The following is an 8,680-nucleotide window of genomic DNA, read 5'->3' as shown; positions in this document are numbered from 1 at the left end:
CGTTCGGGTGGTCCTGGAGCGACTCCAAAGGAATAACCTTTACTTTAAGTTTAAGAAATGTGAGTTCGAACAGACCCAAATACTAGTTCAAGGATAAATTATCTCCCCAGAGGGCTTAAGTATGGATCCCAGCAAGATTAAACCCGACCTGGATTGGCACATTTCAAAAAATTTGAAGGAAGTACAGCGCCTGATTGGTTTCGCAAATTTCTACAGGAAATTTATCAAGGACTTCTCAAAAGTCATCTCTCCCATCACCTCCCTCACCAAGAAAGTGCACATGTTTTCCTGGTCACCAGAGGCACAAACCGCTTTTGAGAAGCTAGACTCTATTTACTTCAGCACCAACACTGATCCACCCAAACCCAGAGTTGCCTTATGTCGTGGAGGTGCACACCTCCGACTCCGTGGTGGGAGCCATTCTGTCACAACAAATGGAAGATAAGATGCAACTACACTCTTGCACATTTCTATCCTACACATAATCACCCGCAGAGAAAAACAACGATGTTGCATACAAGGAGCTTCTGGTCATCAAAGTGGCTTTCACCGAGTGGAGATACCTCTTGGAAGGAGCTCATCATACAGTGATGGTTCTTACTGACCATAAAAATTTAAAGTTCCTCTGCACTTGCCAAGAGGTTATCTGTGAGACGAGCATGATGGGCCTTGTTCTTCTCCAGGTTTCATCTCATTGTGTCCTACCGCCCCGGTTGTCGAAATAGCAAGACAGATGCATTGTGCAGGATATGTGCAGAGTCTGAAGAGAGGGCAAATACAGACAACACAATTCTGTCCCCCCCCAATTTTTTTGGGCATCTTACTCTCTGAAGACCTTCTAAAAAAGCTTAAGGGAAAATATGAAGAGGACCTGTTCTTGAGTCGTCCTTCTAAGGATGTGAAGCTTTCCATTACAGAAGAGCTTTGGAGGCAAGAACACCAACTGTATTTTCCCGAGGCTGACCGACTCGAAGTCCTTAAAGTAGTCCACGATTCTAAGCTGTCCAGTCACCTGGGGGTCAAAAAGACTTCAGAACTTCTACTTCTTTCCTTTTGGTGGCCTGACTGCAGGAGGGATGTGAAGAAGTATGTCATCTCTTGCAAGGTATGTGCTCTGAACAAGATGCAACAAGCTTGCCCTCTGGGGTTGCTACAGCCCCTTCCAGTCCCATGCAGACCCTGGGGATCTATATTCATGGATTTTATAGTGAATCCGCCCCCCTCAAAAGGGATGACTACTTTCCTTGTGGTCGCGGATCAACTTAGTATGATGGCCCACTTCTTCCCCATAGAGAAGATTCCCACTGCCGAGCACACTGCAGAGTTGATGATCCAAGAAGTTTTCCGATTACATGGAATTCCGGATGATGTGGTCTCTGACAGAGGGGTCCAGTTCACCTCAAAGTTCTGAAGATATTTCTGAACAGCTCTGGGTATTACCGTAAATCTCTCCTCTGCCTTTAATCAGCAGTCTAATGGCCAGGCAAAAAGAACAAATCAGACTCTGGAACAATATGTCTGCTGCTTTATTTCCCATCAACAGGATGACTGGGCGGATTATTTGTCAACAGCAGAGTTCACCCACAACAATGCTCAACACAGTTCAACCGCCCAGAACCAGTTGTATTCCAACTATGATGCACATCCTGTCTTTATTCCTGGCCTTCCCATCAACACTCTGGTCCCAACGGTTAACCATAGACTGACAGCGTTAGCAGAACTGTAGAAGCAACTAAAAGAAACCTTACAGGAAAGCCAGAGTACCTATAAGAAGGCGTCCAACCATCATCGCCAAGCAGCTCTTACCTTCCAGGTTGGAGACAGGTGTGGTTAGCCTTCAAGAACTTAAAGGTACATGTACCCTCTCCGAAGCTTGGCCAAAGATTCTTAGAACCTTTCCCAACTGCAGCAGGGGGTAAGCCAGGTGGCATTCCAACTGAAGCTCCCAGGCAGCCTAAGGAGTAACCCTGTCTTTCCCATTTCCCTACTAAACCCATTTCATGAGAATACTTTTGTGGGAAGACATCAACCGCCTCCCCCTTTTGTGAAAGTTCAGGGCCAGGACAAATTTGTGGTAGAGAAGATTCTTGACTCCAGACTTTAGAGAGGTAAAATATGGTATCTTGTGATGTGGCAAGGGTATGGGCCAGAAGAGAACTCCTGGGAGCTAGAAAAAAATGTGCATGCTCCGAGGCTCACAAATAGGTTTCACAGGATATACCCAGGGAAACTGGCACCTGGAATGTTCAGAGGCCGTCCTCAAAGAGGGGGCCTACTGTCAAAGCCAGAAACCACAACCTTTTGTGTTCCAGTTGGCAGTCCTCTCCACCAGGCTATTCAAGACTTGGACTTGGACAGTTCCCTTGCTGAAACCTAGCCTTGTTCTGTATTTCTCAGGTACCTAGTTCCTGCCTCCTGGTCCTGACCCCACCCTTGTTCCTGATTGCACTTCCTACTTAAGCCAAGCCCTGCAACTCCTTCAGTGCATGATTATTGAGTTCCACCACCTAGATCAAGCTCCCCTTCCTGTACAAGCATACTAATATCTACTCATGCTGACCTTTGGCTTCCATTGACTATGCTCTCATCTCATCCATTTGTACTGCATACCGTGATTTCCCGATAACGACTCCTGGCTATTCGGAGTACTCTCCAGTGACCGGCTTGGCTACTATACCTGCGTCTTACCAATCCAGCATTGGTAAGACGTGACATCATAGAGGGGTTTGGCCATTTCAGCAAAGCCAGGTATCCATATTCTGCAGAACCCGGCAGCTCCAAGGAATTCTCTGACTTCTTTTCTGGTGGTTGGTACTGGGATATTGCAGAGAGCCTGCTTTTTTTTAACACCCAGTGTTCTCTTCCCTTACGAGATGTGAAATCCAAGGTATTTGACAGTTGCTTGGCAAATCTGTGCCTTTTTCCATGAGACTTTGTATCCAGCCTCATAGAGATGATGAAGCACCGTTTCAATGTTCTGCAGACATCATTCAGAGTTAGGTCCAGTTATGAGGAGGTCATCCACATACTGCAGCAATACAGTGCTTGGCTAGGAAGGGAGAGAGAGTTGTTTTAGGTCAGTAGCAAGAGCTTCTCCGAAGAGTGTGGCTCTTGAATCCTTGGGGCAAGCGGGTCTTGGTAAACTGATACTTTTCTACGGTTCTTGGGTATTCCCATTGGAAGGCAATTATGAGCTGGCTGTCCTCTGTCAGCCTGATGGTGAAGAAAGCGTTTATCAAATCCAGCACAGTAAAGTGAGTTGCTTTCCCCCGATATCAGTCCAAGCAAGGTGTACGGGTTGGGCACTGTCTGATGCAAGGTAATCACAACTTGATTTACTGCTCTGATATCCTGGACAGGTTGTTACTGTGTTGGTCCTAGCTTCTTTACAGGCAAGAAGTGGAATGTTCCAGGGTGATTGGCATTCCTCAGGATACCATACTTCTTCAGATGCAGTGCAATGCCAGCGCAGGCAGCAGATGGTAGGTGGTATTGCTTGATGGACACCTGTCATGCCCCTGGTTTCATAGAATGGTAGAGGGTTTTTTTCGACATGCCCCCTAACCAGAAAGAGTTCTTATTGAAAGCAATTGAATTTATTTTAAAAAATAATTATTTTTTATATAAAAATTTTTTTATTTGCAAACGCTTGGGACAGCCGTAGCAAATCTTTACATGGGTAATTTTGAACAAACACATATTTTAGATCCAAATATTGTATTTTTTTAAAAGATTTATAGATGACATTTTAATCATATGGGGTGGGTCTTTAGATAATCTTAATAATTTTATTGATAACCTTAACCAAAATAATTTTAATTTGAGATTTACTAGTACTATTAGTCATGATAATATAATATTTTTAGATTTAGTTTTAAGACATGAGAATAGTAAAATAATAACAAAAACTAATTTTAAAAAAGTCGATAAAAACTCGTACTTGGACTTTCGAAGTTGTCATGCAAAAAATTGGAACCAAAATATACCATACGGACAACTACAGCGCATTCGACGGAACTGTACACTGGATTCTGATTTTGAAGGGCAAGCCTTGATTTAAAAAAATCGTTTTAAGGAAAAAAACTATCCAGTACAAATAATAGATGACGCATATAGTAAAATAGATAATAAGAATAAAAAGACAATCTCAAAAAATTTTAAAAATCCAGCTTTTATCACCCGATTTAATAGTGATCATGCTGCCATTAGGAGTATTTTTAAAAAACACTGGCCTATAGTATTGAATGATCCTTTTCTAACTGATCAATTAGATAAAAAAATCCTTTGTTAATTTTTAGAAAAAACACGTCAATACAAAATTTAATAGCACCCTCTGATCCAGAGAGAAAAAAGAAAAAACTAAAAGCTATAGATTCTGAAAAATTGGGGAATTATAAATGCATGCGCAACAAATGTAAATGCTGTTTAGTTATGTCACATAAAAAAACCTATATTGATCATAATAAAATAAAAATTCCGATTTCCCAACATCTGACGTGTAGCTCCACACAAATCATATATTTAGTCGAATGCCCTTGTGAACTCAAATATATAGGTAGAACTATAAATAGTTTAAAAAAGCGGATTAACAATCATCGACAAAATATAAAAAATAATTTACGGATACATAGTTTATCCAAACATTTCAACGATTTCAATAACGGTGACTCCTCTTTGATGAGAGTTACAGCGCTAGAAAGGATCGAAACGAAATCAATTATTTCATTGAGAAAAAAAGAAATGTTTTGGATATACCGTATCAATACATTAACCCCTTTTGGCCTGAATGAATTGTTAGAAAAGATTTAGCATTTTTGTTTTAGTAAAAATTAATCATCTAATGATTTAATTATTTATTATATCTTGTTTCCGTAGGGTCTTTATAAAAATTGATTATAATTGTTGATTACATAAAAATAGATTTTTTATATATATATATATATATATATATATTATAAATTTTATTCCATAATTAATGAGAATATTGATGCATGATGGGAATGTTTTTTAAAGACACTATAACATATATAGTAACGATAATACACTATGATTGAGTGTGGTAGATTGAACTTGAATTTGACCGCACTGTGATTGCAGCTGTTTAATAAAGTTTTAATTGTGAATATATGGAACGCATAGCGCGTTCCATGTGACGTAGTGTTAATTGACACTACTGGTGATGTAGTTGTGGGACGGGAGGGGCGTTTCCTACGCCCCAGTTTCTCCACTCGGAGTAACATTGATTGCTGCTTTGAAAGCTGAGGGAAACATGTGAGTAGGCTATATAAATATCTGCTATGTTATACATGTATGTATGTTCGTTTTAGAGCTTGAAAAAGGCGATTGCATTCGCCGAAACGCATCGCTCTCATTTATGTAAATAAATTTAAGTATATTTACATTTTTTCGTCTTTTATCCCGATGAGCGCAAAAGCAGCTTTTTTTATTCATTATTATAGAATTGTAGAGTTGGAAGGGACCTCCAGGATCATCTGGTCTAACCCCCTGTTCAGTGCAGGATTCACTAAATCATCCCAGACAGATATGTGACCAGCTTTTGTTCGAACACTTCCATTGAAGGAGAACTCACCACCTCCTGTGGTAACCTGTTCCACTCATTGATCACCCTTACTGTCAGAAAGTTTTTTTTAATATCTAATTTGTGTCTTCTCATTTTCAGTTCATCCCAATGCTTCCAGTCTTTCCTTGGGCAAATGAGAATCCCTCTGCACTGTGACAGCCCTTCAGATATTTGTAGACAGCTATTGAGTCTCCTCTCATCTTTCTTTTTTGCAAGCTAAGCATTACCAGATCTTTAAACCATTCCTCATAGAACATGATTTGCAGACCGCTCACCATCTTGGTAACTCTTCTCTGAACTTGCTCCAGTTTGTCTATGTCTTTTTTAAAGTGGGGTGCCCAGAGCTGGACACAGTATTCCAGATGAGGTCTTACTAAGGAAGAGTAGAGGGGGATAATTACCTCATATGATCTAGACTCTATGCTTCTCTTAATACATCCCAGAATCATGTTTGCCTTTTTGACTGCTACATCACATTGCTAACTCATGTTCAGTCTATGATCTATTAGTATACTAAAGTCTTTTTCACATGTGCTGCTGCTTAGCCCAATTCCTTAATGTGCTTGTTTCATTTTTCTTGCCCAGATGCAGGATTTTGCATTTCTCCTTGTTAAATACCATTCTGTTACTTGCTGCCCACTGTTCAAGCTTTTCTGCGACTGGTTGCAGCTGTACTGTGACTGGGGGCATATTCTAAGCTAGCCCTGGTGGATTATCTTCTGCCCATACTCCTGGTAGTTTCATTACTAGGTCCAGGGGCCTGGTGATTTGGCTCATGAATTACAGAAAACAATCTCCATTCTTTCTCTTCAGAAACTGTGAGTGAGAGGATGTGCGCAGGAGTTGGAACATCTTTTCCAAGTTGTAAAGTCATCTGTCTATCCGATTGAAAGGACACTTGGGCCTGTAGTTTCTCAACATAAGCCATCCCAAAAGTGGCATTGGACAGTCCGGTAGGTGCTGGAATTGATGAGTGACTTCTCTGTCTCCCAAGGCACATTGCCGTGGTACTATAAAGTGATGCTTCCCGCCTTGTCCAGTAGCTTCCACAATCTGGACTGTTCTACGTGAAAGAGGTGCTATTTTTCAGGTTATAACTGAATGTTCAGTGTCGGTATAACCCGTAAAGTTCACAGAATGACCCCCTACATTTACTCTGACATTTACATTTACTCTGACCACAGGTTTCTGGGGGCCTAGCAGATATGAACCCACTTGCCCTCATTCGGAATTATCTTTGTACAGTGGGAGGGGTCCCTTGCTCTCGTCTCCACAGCCTCTCTGCCCTGACTTGTGGAGAAGAATGGATGCACAAGAATGCAGTCTTCATTCCCGGATGATCCCCCATTTGATGTACGACATCTGACAGGACACCCAGGAATTTTTAGAAAGTGAATCTTTATTTCTGTGTTGACACGGTACAATGGGACATGTGTATTATTATATATATATATATATATATACATATATATATATATATATACATATATATATATATATGTCCAAATCTGTGCGACTAATACAACACATACACAGGATTATTTAGCAAGTAGGCTTGGGTTTTTAAGTGTTAACACTATTGGCTTGTTTTATCTCCTTCATCAAACAAAGAACCAGGAATTGTATTTTTACTTTCACTTACAAGGCATTCCACATGCAGCCTTCTTGGTATACAATTAGGCCTCCTTCCCACGAACGGATTTACGCCGCATAAATTCGCGGCAAAAATCCGCTGCGTGGCCCCCTGCTATTAGGTTCTAATGAACCTAATAGCACAATGCTCACGATGCGTAATTCCACCGCGGAATTATGCACCGCGATTTCTCCCGTCCTCACCCGCAGCATGCTCTATTTGCTGCGGGTGAGGACGGGCTGTACGCGCTGACGGCTTCCATTGCAGTCAATGGAAGCCGTCCGTTCACGCTATCTCCCGCTGTAACCAGCGGGAGATAGCGTGAAAAAACGCTTCCCCACCTACCGCCGCAGCGTCATTTGACGTGGCCGGCGCGTCACGTGACACTGCCGGCCGCGTCACGTGACGCGGTGGGCGTGTCACACGACGCGACGGCGGTGGGCGGGGAAGCGGCTTCATGCTATCTCCCGCAGGTAAGTATAGGGGCTCTGGGGGGCGCCGTGACGGGCTTCACTGCGTAATATTACGCGGCGGAGCCCGTCACGCTCGTGGGAAGGAGGCCTTACACAGTGTATATCAGCTACAGCTCAGCAGCAGTATCACACAGGATAGGATTAGATATATAGCTCAGCAGACAGTGTATAATGTTGTTAGAAGAAAACATCTTCAGTCAACTACATTTTACACAAAGGTAAGAGAAGTTAACAAGTCTCATGTTAGTGTGCAGTAGGCTACATTTCATTTGCAATGAATAATACATTTGTAGTAAACAGAACAATATATAATAAATAGAGATGAGCGAACGTACTCGGTAAGGGCGATTTCGCAATCGAGCACCGCGATTTTCGAGTACTTCACTACTCGGGTGAAAAGTACTCGGGTGCGCCGGGGGGCAGGGGGGGGGGGGGGGTGCGGCGGAGCGGGGGTAGCAGCGGGGAACAGGGGGGAGCCCTCTCTCTCTCCCTCTCCCCCCCACTCCCCTCTGCAACCCCCCGCTCACCCCCGGCGCACCCGAGTACTTTTCATCCGAGTAGTGAAGTGCTCGAAAATCGCGGTGCTCGATTGCGAAATCGCCCTTACCGAGTACGTTCGCTCATCTCTAATAATAAGCTTCAACCTTTTGGCTGATGACAGAGAAACAATAGCTTTTTCTCAGTGTTCGTACCACATTTTCAGCTTCTCACAATAGCACTTGTACTTTAGCCAAGTCTTGGGGTTCACTTTGGGTTCAGTCCGGGCATGCTTTACTCTTGCTAGTTTCCCCACATAAAGTCTGAGGCTGCTTTCCAGGCTGGTAACAATCCTGTAGTGTTGGGTGCTGAATGCCACAAGAGCAAATAATTCATTACATTCTCTGCTCCAACTTTACACTACACTGTATTTTGACCTAAACAGGAAGTACAAGGTCCTATATTACTTCCCCTTCCAGAAGCTTCTAGCATTTTCTGGCTCAACCTATCCTCTTG

Source organism: Eleutherodactylus coqui, chromosome 9, assembly GCF_035609145.1.
Source record: "Eleutherodactylus coqui strain aEleCoq1 chromosome 9, aEleCoq1.hap1, whole genome shotgun sequence".
Lineage (NCBI taxonomy): Eukaryota > Metazoa > Chordata > Amphibia > Anura > Eleutherodactylidae > Eleutherodactylus > Eleutherodactylus coqui.
This window is presented reverse-complemented; position numbering follows the sequence as displayed.